Source organism: Ambystoma mexicanum, chromosome 5q (assembly GCF_040938575.1).
Source record: "Ambystoma mexicanum isolate Mex_15411 chromosome 5q, UKY_AmexF1_1, whole genome shotgun sequence".
Taxonomy (NCBI): Eukaryota; Metazoa; Chordata; class Amphibia; order Caudata; family Ambystomatidae; genus Ambystoma; species Ambystoma mexicanum.
Genome location: NC_090933.1, coordinates 465356579 through 465370686, shown reverse-complemented (window position 1 = coordinate 465370686; position 14108 = coordinate 465356579).

Here is a 14108-nt window from a genome sequence, read left to right as displayed (position 1 = left end):
GGGAAGCCCTGACTCTGTCCCTTCCCCCTGACTGGCTGTTGGGTGGAAGTTCCATATATGGTGTTGTTGTGAAGTCCAGTCCAGACAGACTGACTGGAGCCTTCCCAGTGACTGTATGTTGTGGGTACGCCCTGTGGGTGGGACCTGGGTGAATGGAGTGTGTGACCAATATGCACTTCTTGTTGTGGCTGTCTGGTTTCTGGTATGAGAGACAAAGACTGAGACAGCCCTGCCCCAAACTGGCCTGAATGCAGTGTGTAGTGTTGAATGGCTGAGTACTTGTCCCAATCCACATTCCTTGTTGTGAGTGTCTGAGAGGGAGGAGGATGGCCTGAATGCACTGTGTGCCTGATTGGCTGACTGACTGCATGAATGACCTTCTGTATGATTGGCTGCTGAGAGTGACCCAGCAGTGTGGATGAGAGACAAGATAGTATATCTGGGGAACTCTCACAACTGGAAATTGTTCAGAAGCTGTGTCTACACTTTAAGAGTAACTTGAACTGCTGACCCTCGACGCCCAGCTGGAAGACGAAGACTTGCTGTTGCATTTGTTTTGACCTGATCTGAAAGCTGTTGAACTCGTCAAGGACTGATCCAAGAGAGGACCTGGTAAGGCACCCTCATCCCAAGCTCCGAGGGACCATCGAGCACCGCTAACCTTCGCTGAAGCTCCCTGAAAGTCAGACCCTCGAAAGGCTGCCGACCTGAGACAGGACCGCTGAGGAGAACGAAGCAAAGCACCCGGACTTCACCGCTGTCGAAGTCTATTGCCATCGACCAGGGTTCGAAGGTTTGTGTAACCGCTGGAGGCCCGTCAAAGTTGTGTTGCCCAGCCGTGGGGACCACTTGACGCCGTGCCACCAACGACCGGAGCCCCCTGCTCCTTTGTCTTAGAACATTTGAATCCAAGGACTCCCTTGTCTGCAACATCGACTGCTTTGTCCCGCCGGAGAAAGTCGAGGACGACCAACGCGCCGAGGAGAATCCGCCGGTGGCTTTCCCGCCACCTGAAGGCCACGAAGACTTTGACGACTCGATGCCCTTGTTGGGCCACATTTCTTCAGTAACTCTTTGCGGTCCTGAACAATCCATCGCCGAGGTGCCCCGCACACCTCATCCTCGCAGGACGTCGCTGACCAGCACCGCTTGGATCGACATCGGGGTCTCGGCACCCTTGAACTTCTCATCGCCGCCGTCGATGACAAGTTCACCATCTTCGACGCCTCTCGATGATCCGTGGCTCCTGCTTTAAAGGGAGTCACTCAAGATGCATCCTTCGACGCGTCTTCAAAGAACTCTACTCCACCAGGTACATTGGGGGGGTAAAACCTTAATAGGAGGAAATAAGGCTATTGAACAATATATGGACTGGGCTTGTGCTATATATCTTTATTTTACAGGTTGCCCAGGTGGGGGATCTCCACACAGAACTGTGTCTATCTGTATAGGCCAGCAATCTGCCTATTGTTTCAACCATTTTACGTTCCTTCCTATCTCTATTGCTGGTTTCCTCGTTACTGATCTGTGTGACATTTTAACTGTACAGTTGATGCACTTTAATGAGATTTGATAACATTGGTGGTACCACTTTAGAATTGTATATATCTATCATTGTTGATTTCCGAGTACAAAGTGCGTTATTGTGATCGTGTACATACCTTTGAATATTAATTATATAAAGACTGTGTTTTCAGTAATACAGTGTGTGGACATTCCTTTGTAGGGGTTCGGGGACTACACTGTACTTAAGAACCAGCCTGCATCACCTCCTGAGAAGCTAGGCCTTGATTGCTCGACTACGTTACCAATAATAGAGAATCTTGGCTGGGGTCCTCTGTGCCTCTCCTCTACCATATAGAGAGCGGAAGTACAGACACCCCCCTCCAGTCTTCACACTGGTGGCAGTGGTGGGATGCTTATGGTTTTAAGAATCAGTGTATAACCATACCACTTACAAAATATCTGCACTTTATTAAATTAAGGTTTGGTTGTGTACAAAATAACTGCATTACAAGCAATGCAGTCTATCGCAAATGGTAAATTGACTAGGATGAGCTTAGAGGCTCTCCAGAGTGCTTGTGAAGCCAGGGAGTTAGACTTTGTGGATAAGTCTAGGGCTGAGCTGATAGCTGCCCTGGTGGACTACCAGACCGATGGTGAAACTCTTGATGAGGGGGGAAAGCAACCAATGAGGACTCTGCCCCTGAGGGTTCTACTGAATCTGTTTCTGGGAATGCCACCATTCCTGCTGCCTCTGATCCGAACCCCAGCAATTCTATAGAACTTGAGTTATTAAGGATGAAATTGGCCTTTGAATACCGCAAGTTGGAGATAGAAGCTGAGCTTAAGAAAGAGGAGCTGGCACAGCAAGTGGAACTCAAGAATAGGGATCCTGAACTCAAAGTCAAGGCTGCTTAATGTCAGAGAATCCAGCTAGAGAAAGCTAGAGTGGAGACTTCAGCTAAACCAGTTGAGAGCGGCAGGTCCCCAGCCACCAAGTTTATGAAAGATTTGGTTGGTGTGTTTGTGGAGGGTTCTGATATCCTCCAATGGATTGAAGCACTTGAAATGGCTTGTGCAATTCATGATGTTGACAAAAGAGATTGGGCTAAGTGTTTGTTAAGCAGAGTGCCTCAGACTGGGTATGACTGTATTCGAAACTGAGTGTGGAAGACAGGGGTCAGTATGAGTGTATGAAATCTGCTTTGATTGCCAAGTTTGTCAAGACACCTACCGAATACCTTAAAAGGTTCAGTGATTTTAAGAAAAGAAAGAATGTGTCTTGGGTTGACTGGGTGAGTACTGCGCACCTGAACATGATGGGGTGGATTGATGGTTACAAGGTGAAAACTTTTGTTGAATTGTCCCACCTGTTGTTTTTTGAGAATTTTTCTGAAGCCTGTTCACCGGAGCTGCGTCAGTATGTTGCTGACCAGAACATTTTGGATCCCTTTAAGCTGGCTAGGCTGGCTGACAAGTGGGTCTCCCACCGGGTGTCCCCTAAGGACTCCAGTGGGAAGGACAGGGACAAAGAAAAGGGGGCCTCTCAGAAAGCTGAGGAGTCCCAAAAGCAGTCACAGTCGGGTAAACCTAAACCCTCCTCTCCGAAGACCCAAAAATCTAGTGGGGATTAGTCATCTGTGGGTGGGAATAAGAGTAGTGGCCCACCTGCTGCAAAGCAGGCTCCCAGTGGTTCCAGTACCATACCCCGAACTCCCAGCACTTGTTGGGATTGTGGGGCTCTGGATCACAAGAGGGGTGACTCCAAGTGTAAAGGTAAGGCACTTGGAGTACAGGCTGTCAGCCTGACCTACCCTTACCCCATGTCTGAGGTGGAGGCCACTGTCCTCCCCTCCTCTACAGGGATCACACTTGGTGCTCCTGTAGAGATTTCCTTAGTGTCCCTTGGGGCCTGGGACCAGTACGCGGAAGTTCTGGTGACTATCCACCAGAACACCTGTAAGTTTTTGAGAAGTGTCCTCCTGAATGGCCAGCCTTCTACTGGTTTGAGAGACACTGGGGCAAGCATGACAGTGGTGGACAGGACCCTTCTCAAGCCAGAGGACTATGTAGGTGCTCCTCTGAGAACCACCAGGTTAGCTGGTGGGCCTCCCAAATTATCGCCTGTAGCCTTAGTCACACTCGTAATTGGAGACAAGACAGCAAAGCTTCCTGTCCTGGTTTAGGACAATGTCCCTGCTAACATTCTGTTAGGTAATGATCTAGTCGAGTTGGGATTGATCTCGGATGGTCTTCCCATGACTGCTGCTGCGGACATTATGTCACAGGTGACCCTGGGTCTGGCTGTGAGTCAGGTACCCGAGCCAAAGGCGCGGCCTAAGGCAAGACGAAGGAAGAACAAGAAGGCCATCTCTGTGGAGGGAGCTCCTTCTCTTCCTGCTGTTCCTACAGCACACATTGGGATCCATGCTCTGGACGGTCTGGGTCCAGTGGCAAACCCTGTCTCCACTCCTGTGGGAGAAGAGCCAGAAGGCTCTCCTGTGGGATAGGTTCTCAACCCAGAGGATCATTCCGATCTTCAATGCTTGTTAGCTGAAGGGGGACCCTCCCGGGCAGACTTCTGTAAAGGACAGAGAGAGTGCCACTCTCTCGAGGGTCTGAGGAAACAGGCCCTGTCCCAGGCACAAGGAGAAGTGCGTAGGACATTCCGTATTTATTGGGAGGGTGAGCTCCTTGTTAGTGAGCCCACTAAGCCTGAACCTGGTGCCCTCAAGAGGTGGTGGTACCCCAGGTTTACAGGCCCTTCCTACTGCAGTTGGCGCATGAGGTTCCCTTGGCTGGTCATCTTGGTACCAAGAAGACTAAGCAGAGGCTCTCTGCCCATTTCTACTGGCCTCGGATGGGAGTAGAAGTGGAGTCCCACTGCAGGACCTGCCCAACTTAGCTGTCTGGCAAGACTGGAGGCAGTGTCATTGCACCACTGCAGCCATTGCCAGTGGTTGGCACACCATTTGAGAGGGTGGGCATCGACATTGTCGGTTCCCTGGACCCTCCCAATTCAGGTGGATATCGGTTCATCCTGGTTTTAGTAGATCATGCCACCAGGTACCTTGAGGCTATACCCCTTCAGACTGTAACTGCCAAGGTGGTTGCCAGGGCTCTCCTGGGCATTTTCACCCGGGTTGGATTCCCCAAGGAGGTTGTTTCCGACAGAGGATCCAACTTCATGTCTAGTTACATGAAGACCATGTGGAAAGAGTGTGGAGTAACCTAGAAGTTCTCCACCTCTTACCATCCCCACACCAATGGTTTGGTTGAGAGAATTAATAAAACTTTCAAGAGCATGATAGGTGCTTTGGAAGAGCCCCTAAGGAGGAAATGAGATCTCCTCCTGCCATGCCTGCTGTTTGCTTACAGAGAGGTATCTAAAGAGGGTGTTGGTTTCAGCCCCTTTGAGTTACTCTTTGGACATCCCGTGAGGGGGCCCCTTGCCTTTATCCAAGAAGGTTTGGAAGCCACCCCTCCAGGTCCCGCCAAGCACGTGGGGGGCTATGTGTTAGGCCTCAGACGGAGGATGACACAGATGATGGGTCAGGCAACAGCGAATCTCAAGGCCAGCCAGGAGTTGAACAAATACTGGCATGACCTTAAAGCATCGCAAGTGGATTGGACTCCGGGACAGGAGATCCTCGTGATGGAGCCTACCAAGCCTCGGGCATTGGCAGATAATTGGACTGGACCCTTCAGGATAATCTCCAAGATGGGCGAGGTCATTTATCTGGTTGACATGGGAATCCCAGGGGTAGCCCCTCAGGTATTCCATGTTAATCGGCTCAAGCCTTTCCACAGGTGAGCCGAAGTCTCATGTCTCTTGCTGGCTTCAGAGCAAGAAGAGGATGAGAGTGAGCCCCTTCCTGATTTGCTGTATAGCAACCCTCAGGATGGCTCAGTGGAGGGAGTGCATCTCTCTCCAGATTTGACAACAGAGCAGCAGAGGGCCTGCAGGCGTTTGCTTCAGCAGTATGCCTCTCTGTTTTCGCTGACGCCAGGCCTTACACCGTGGTGTAAGCACGAGATTGACACTGGTGACAGAGTGCCTGTCAAAAGCAGGAGCTACCGTATGTCAGACACTGTTAAGAACCACATCCAGGCTGAGGTCGCCAAGATGTTGGATCTGGGTGCTAGTGAACCCTCAACCAGTCCCTGGTCCAGTCCTGTGGTCCTTGTCCCCAAGGCAAGTTCCCAGGCAGGGACCAACGATTGGAGGTTCTGTGTGGACTACCGAGGAGTCAATGCCGTCACCAAAACTGACATGCACCCATTGCCCGGGGCTGATGAGCTCTTGGACACCATAAGTGCTGCCAAATTTATGAGCACCTTTGACCTCACCTCAGGCTATTGGCAAATAGCTCTGATGGACCATGCCAAGGAAAAGACGGCGTTCTCAACATCAGAGGGTCTGTACCAGTTTAGGGTCATGCCTTTTGGGTTGAAGAATGCCCCTGCCACCTTCCAGAGATTGGTCAATCATGCTCTCAGTGGGCTGGAAGCCTTTTGTGTGGCTTATTTAGACGACATTGCCGTCTACAGTTCCACTTGGGAAGAGCATTTGACACATCTGGGTAAGGTGTTGCAGGACTTGAAAAGGGCTAACCTCACTATCAAGGCCACCAAGTGCCGATAGCTCAGGGGAAAGTCACATATCTTGGTCATGAGGTAAAAGGGGGTGAAATCCAACCTCTCCCCAGTAAGGTACAGGAAGTAAAGGACTGGGAGACTACCACTACTCAAACCCAGGTGAGAGCTTTTTTGGGCCTCACTGGGTATTATCGCAATTTCATGGTGGACTATGGAACCATAGCTGCACCACTGACAGCTCTGACTTCCCCCAAACAACCTAGGAAGGTTAATTGGACGGAAGACTGTCAGAGGGCCTTTGATGGGTTGAAAGAAAGTCTGTGTAGGGCACCTGTGTTGTGTGCGCCTGACTACAGCTGACCCTTTATCGTCAAGACGGATGCCTGCGACACCGGAATTGGAGCTGTCTTGTCCCAGTTAGATGACAAAGGGAGGGAACATCCTATCATCTTCATCAGTAGACAACTTAAGGGTAGAGTACTTAGGTGGTCTACTGTTGAGAAGGAGTGTTTCAGTATAGTTTGGAGCCTAGTCGTCTTAGGCCCACCTTACGGGGTCTACCTTCAAGGTCCAAACAGATCATAAGCCCCTGAAGCGGCCTATGCAAATGAAGGGTGAAAATCCGAAACTGCTCAGGTGGTCCATTAGCCTGCAAGGGCTAGACTTCACCATAGAGCACAGACCAGGTAAGAGTCAAGATAATGCAGATGGCCTTTCCAGAAGGTATGTTGACCGTCTGGATGAGGGTGTCTATCCCGTGGGAGATTAGGCACCCTCCACCTAAGTCTGGGGGGGGGCGACTGTGATGCTGGAAATGCATCGGAGGGACAGGGCCTCCGTATGCTTGTCCTTCACTGCCTTTTTATCGTGTGTTCTGTCGTGTTTTCCATGCAGGAGTTCATGTAGGACTCCTGGCGGTGCAGCTCTCTACTCTTTTGGTTTGGTGAACAGACCCGTGTGATACCCTTATGGCCCATGGGTGGGGGTACAACCCTGTGCCCCTAGTGTATGTTTTTGGGCACCTGTGGGTGGCCCGCAGAGCAGGGTATGGGCTGGTGGCAGCTCCATGCTGACTTTGGCAGGTGCGCTGAGTAGCCTCCATTTTGGGGATCCCCAGGCCCTGCCATTGGAATCAGTTGATTCCTGATGGAAAACAAGATGGCCCCTGTGGCCTCTTGCTTTCTATTACCTGTTACCTTGTTTTCCCAAAATCCTGGGAAGCCCTAACTCTGTCCCTTCCCCCTGACTGGCTGTTGGGTGGAAGTTCCATATATGGTGTTGTTGTGAAGTCCAGTCCAGACTGACTGGAGCCTTCCCAGTGACTGTATGTTATGGGTACGCCCTGTGGGTGGGACCTGGGTGAATGGAGTGTGTGACCAATATGCACTTCTTGTTGTGGCTGTCTGGTTTCTGGTATGAGAGACAAAGACTGAGACAGCCCTGCCCGAAACTGGCCTGAATGCAGTGTGTAGTGTTGAATGGCTGAGTACTTGTCCCAATCCACATTCCTTGTTGTGAGTGTCCGAGAGGGAGGAGGATGGCCTGAATGCACTGTGTGCCTGATTGGCTGACTGACTGCATGAATGCCCTTCTGTATGATTGGCTGCTGAGAGTGACCCAGCAGTGTGGATGAGAGACAAGATAGTATATCTGGGAACCTCTCACCACTGGAAATTGTTCAGAAGCTGTGTCTACACTTTAAGCGTAACTGGAACTGCTGATCCTCGACGCCCAGCTGGAAGACGAAGACTTGCTGTTGCATTTGCTTCGACCTGATCTGAAAGCTGCCAAACTCGTCAAGGACTGATCCGAGAGAGGACCTGGTAAGGCGCCCTCTTCTGTGCTCCAAGGGACCATCGAGCACCGCTAACCTTCGCCGAAGCTCCCTGGAAGTCAGACCCTCGAAAGGCTGCCGACCCGAGATGGGACCGCTGAGGAGAACGAAGCAAAGCACCCGGACTTCGCGCTGTCGAAGTCTATTGCCATTGACCAGGGTTCGCAGGTTTGTGTAACCGCTGGAGGCCCGTCGAAGTTGTGTTGCCCAGCCGTGGGGACCACTTGACGCCATGCCGCCGGCGACCGGAGCCACCTGCTCCTTTGCCTAAGAACATTTCAATCTAAGGACTCCCTTGTCTGCAACGTCGACCGATTTGTCCTGCTACGAAAGTCGAGGACGACCAACGTGCAGAGGAGAATCCGCCGGTTCGTTTCCCGCCACCTGAAGGCCACAAAGACTTTGATGACTCGACGCCCTTGATGGGCCACAGTTCTTCAGAAACTCATTGCGGTCCTGAACAATCCATCGCGAGGTGCCCCGTACACCTCATCCTCGCAGGACGTCGCTGACATGCACCGCCTGGATTGACATCGGGGTCTCGGCACCCTTGAACTTCTCATCGCCGCTGTCGACGACAAGTTCACCATCTTCGATGCCTCTCGACAATCCGTGGTTCCTGCTTTAAAGGGAGTCACTCAAAGAAGGATCCTTCGACGCATCTTCGAAGAACTCTACTCTACCAGGTACATTGGGGGGGTAAAACCATAATAGGAGGAAATAAGGCTATTGAACAATATATGGACTGGGCTTGTGCTATATATCTTTATTTTATAAGTTTCACAGGTGGGGGGATCTCCACACAGAACTGTGTCTATCGGTATAGGCCAGCATTCTGCCTATTGTATCAACCATCTTATGTTCCTTCCTATCTCTATTGCTGGTTTCCTCGTTACTGATCTGTGTGACATTTTAACTGTACAGTTGATGCACTTTAATGAGATTTGATAACAATGGTGGTACCACTTTAGAATTGTATATATTTATCATTGTTGATTTCCGAGTACAAAGTGCGTTATTGTGATTGTGTGCATACCTTTGAATATTAATTACATAAAGACTGTGTTTTCAGTAATACAGTGTGTGGACATTCCTTTGTGGGGGTTTGTGGACTACACTGTACTTAAGAACCAGCCTGCATCACCTCCTGAGAAGCTAGGCCTTCATTGCTCGACTACGTTACCAATAATAGAGAATCTTGGCTGGGGTCCCCTGTGCCTCTCCTCTACCATATAGAGAGCGGAAGTACAGACACCCCCCTCCAGTCTTCACAATGGCCTCGCTGATGAAGCTCTTAGCGTTGTTCACACACACTCAGGCGAGAACAGAGTCCTTCCCTTCATTTAACTGAATAGGGATGAACAACTGCTCTCCAATTTTCTGAATATCAGCCAAGCTTTGAGCTGATTTCTCATCTTTTTGGACTATAGGAATAGAATTTTCTGATTGTGAATTTGTATAGAATTTCCTTCCAGTGTGGAATGCCACCTTAGACTGGAAGGGAGGTTGATTTTCAGAAATAGAGAGGGCTCCAGTTTGTTGTCCTACTGCAATTACTGTCACGTCTGGGATTTGATTATTCTGGAAGTGGAATTCAATTTGGTCAGGTTTTTTTCAACCATGTGGCATGTGCCATTTAAATTAACATGGTTGACACTCTGTTTCAATTTTATTGGTCGGCTAGTCTGGGTCCAGAGGACCTTGTTTACACAATCTATGAGGTGAGACAACCTACGCAGGATGTCATTCCCTATTAAACAAGGTGTGCCCTCTGGAGTCACAACTATGACCGGGTGCTTCACCTTGTGTCGCCCAATTTTAATGTCCAAGTCCGCAGTGCACTCGACAGGAATTTCCTTCCTGTCGAAGTTCTGAAGTTGTCTAGGAAGAGGGGTGAGAGGAATTTGGTATTTCTCCCACCTTCCCGAATTCAGTTGATCAAAGGCCCTTTTTGTCAGAAGGGTAGCTTGGGATCCAGTGTCCATCAGGGCCATAATTGTACATTGCCCCTGTAGTTGGATCGGGGCATAAAATCTTCCCTCTTTTTCCTCAAGGGGGCAAAGATAATGCTCATTTTTGGCCAACTGGTGGGTTAATTTTCTTTCTTTGGATACTGACAGAGAGGTGATTTGGGCAGGATTCTGTTTGGGATCTTGGGAACCTGTAAGAAAAAAGTGACAGCTAGATATAGGGGAATTTTGGATTCCGCCGGTTCTGATTCTGGGCTGCCCCTCCCTTTTTGGAGGCAGTCACCAGAGTGGGTTTGAACCAGGGGATTTTCGTGCTGATCATTCTGAGTACTGATGATGGGCGGTTTTAACTCGGTTGCTTGCAATCAAGGTGAGTATGCACTCTCTATAATTTTTAATCAATTTCCTACAGCTTCTCTTGATAAGTATTTAATATTTGGGGTGCAAACCTGCTAAAAAAAGTGGCTCCGTGAAACAGCACTAACATAGACTATTGTTCAAAGACCTTGGTGGTGAAGCCAGCGGTGCGAGCTGCACTCCCTTGTCCACTATGATGTGGTTTCTGTTATTTTATAGTAAGTATGTGTCCGGCGTACAAAAATAGTATACTCAATCAGTTTCATTTGTTTTTACTGAGTTTCTATTCTTATTATTCTCAAATTATGAGATCTCTATTAATGCAGATGCCATTAGGAAGGCCAATGCATTTCGGAATAACTTCCTTCATCAGGGCCTTATTAGTGTGGTTTCAAAAACACATAACACAAATTCGTTATCCCCAAAGTAATAGGTAATCAAATAACAATATTCAGTGAATGATGTTGCACAAGACCTAAGTTAGTCATGTTAAGTCCACATCAATATTAATTCCAGTGATAAACATTTTAAGTAGCCATCATGGTCACGTTCCATTGATTGATGTTTAAAGGGTGAATTCATTACCATACGTAAAGACATAAGTTTCATATTAACGTGAATACCACAAAACATAATCGTGGCAGCATTCATCACAACCGTGATTAGAAGAGAATAATAAACATACATACAGTCCGGGATAATAAGTTGAAATGGTGGGATGACGGAATATAAAAGAAAATGTTAGGAAAATAGCAAAACATTAGCAAAGGAAAATAGTGGAAAAGGTAGCATTCAGCATTAAAGTATGTCATGCAAAAAAATTGCTGAAAACAGTGGATGCTGCACAGACTGACCTCTTGTTAGGTGTAAAGCAGCTTCTGCATGTCAAACGTGTATGCAAGAATAATCCATGTGCTGCTTAACGCATCTAGGGACATTCAGCGCTATCACGCGATCAGGATCTGCAATAATTGGCGATGTGGGGGAGGGTCATGAGGTACGATCTATGAAGGGTTGGATATTATTATACAGACGCAGTCTTGATCTTACCTGGTGTTATGCTGTGACTCGCAGTAAAACTCTGAAAAGTCACAAGGACGCGCGTTTCACTACGGTTCAATATGTTGTTGGTGCGTCGTTATGGCAACGCCTGGCTGTAATGTTAACTGGAGTACAGAACGTGGCGGCCATGTTCTAAGGTGGACCGCGTTCATTCAGAAAGCTGTATTTTGAGTATACTAAACATGTTTGTCTGCGAGTAGAACTACGAAGAATAGGTAGGGCAAATAATAATCTTGACTTTCTTTAAAAAAACTATAAAGAATGTGTCAAAACAACGCCAAAACTTACGTGATTGAAACACTATAAAAGTATATAAAAGCAACATCAAAACTACCGTGATGCCTAAGATCGGAGCAAGGGAAATAATAATGATAATGAATAACGTTTGAGATCGTCATTATAAACTAAAGGAATACGTAATGGAGAGAAAAAACAGAGTGTAAAATAAAGAGGGGTTGGGGGGGGTTTACGAGCAGCATGAAATGCTGATTCAAAGAAAACCGATTAAAATGAAAGAATGAAATGGGAGCTAAATATTAGTAAAGTGCCAGATCTGCTCTAGTGGTACATCTCAACACTACTGTATAGTGGAAACCTCGATGCTAAGAATGAAATGTACAATTGCACAATGGAATAACCTGTATTCATACCTATTGTGCTAATCACATATGCATAGATAATTATGTGTCAAAGGTAATCTATTCAAGGGTATTCTTATCTATTAGGACCATATATTGAAGGGACAGAATGTTCAAAGCACTAGATAGTGTCTATTGTGACAGAATGTTACTGGGACCGAGGGTAGACAGCAACTGCGGTTCTAAACGCTAGATGGTATCTATTGCAGCAGAATGTTAATGGGACAGGGGTTAGAAAGCACCTCCGGTTGTGTATCATTCACATCATTCAACTAAATCACAAAAAACAACTCAAATCAAACTCCTCATTGATTCCATCAGGGGCTAGTGAATCTAATTTGTCAATCCAGAACGCTTCTTGTTGAGCTTTCCATGTCTTCATGTCCTTGTTGGAGCCTTTGGTCGATTGTACCTCTAGTTCAGTATACCTCAATTGGGTTACTGAATGTCCGTTTGCTTTGAAATGTCTGGCTACTCCGGAAGTCTGATTGTTGTTAGGAATACATGATTTGTGTTTGTTGATTCTCACTCGTATTTTGCGTGCTGTTTCTCCGATGTAGTAAATCCCACAGGGGCACTTGATGGCATAAATGTCATTTTCGTACATTCATGTGGCATGATACTTGAGTTTACTTTTTGCTCCTGTTTTCGAGTGCTTTATAGTGTTACCCTTCATCACGTTATTGCAATTGCTGCAGCTCATGCAGGGGTAAGTACCTGGGTGTTGATCGGGTTACCTGACAGTGTCATTGCCTCTTGTGTTGTCGAGCATGTTGCGTAGGTTGTTACTCCTTTTATAGGCGAAAACTGGTGGTTGCGGAAACAGAACTTTGATCCGAGTGTCGCTTGTCAATATGCTCCATCTATCTTGGATGATTTCTTTACATTTTTTAGTTTGTATGGCATATGTTGTGATGAATACTAGTTCAGGACTTTGTCGTTCCGTTCGATTGGTTAAAAGTTGGTCACATGTCTGAGTCTCTGTTTTCTCACGTGCTGATTGTAGATCTGTTTGAGGGTAGCCTCTCTCTTTCAGTCGTCCTTGAAGCAATTCAAGTTGTCTCTCACAGTCCTTTGGGTCACTGACGGTTTTAACTCGGTCCTCACATCTACCCAGTCTGGATTTAGATCCTTTGGGACCCATTTTTCTTTGGGAGGAGTTCCCCCATCCCTGAAGGAGAATATCCTTTTCCCACGATCCTCTGAGGACCCCTCTCCTTCAAAATGCAAGATGTGTACCTCCTCCACAAAATGGGCCTTTTTTGGCTCTTTATTTCTCCAACCCCCTCCCCTGTTCCTTGGTTTGCAGACTTTCGGGGGCAGGAGATTTTGGTTCCGGTTCCTGGGTTTCCCAGGGCTTTTCACAAGTGGGGAAGGAAGCTTCCTCTAAGGCTTTACACCCCCCTTCCCCTTGTGCCTCCTCCCTGGGAACCGGTGGTTTGTCGGGGTTCTTCCCTTGTCATTGTTCTGGAGCACCAGACCCTGGATTTGAGAAATTCTGAGGCGCCATGCTCATCTGAGGGTTCTGTTGAGCCCTCAGCATGCGACCCAGATCCTGTGCCATGTTCTGGTCCTGGAACTCTAGTTGGGACACCCGCTCTGGCTGGTACGGGGTCCTCAGATCTACCCTGGGTTGATCCCGGGAAAGGTAACTATCCCTTCTTGCAAAATACGCCAGGTTCAGAAAGTTTGGATACCCCTCCACCCTTGGCCTCCCCTCTTCCGGATTGGGCTGTCTGGGCTCAGGAAAGTGGGGAAAGAAGGATGAGTTGTTTTCGGGGGTTGAGGTTGGCGGGTACCTGGGAAAGAATTGTTTTTTTGGGGGTTACTGCCCTCCTGGGAAAAGTGTGGAGGGAAGTTTCCCAGGTTTCCTGCTGTCTGGTTGGATCCCCCCGCCCCTTGGGCTGGAGGAGTCCACATATAGCCCACAATGGGTATATTTGCCTTGTAGCATGGGCTGATGTAGTCAGGGGAGTTAGGGGTCCCATTTGTGGGGTTACCTCCCTGGCTCCCTGTTTGGGATTGGCCCAAGGGCCTTCTGGGTTTGGGGTTGGTTGGATTCTGCGCGGGAAGGTTTTTTAGGCCCCACATCTCCAGATCTAAAATGGGGGCAACTTTCACCTCCGCCACCTTAGCAGCAGCAGG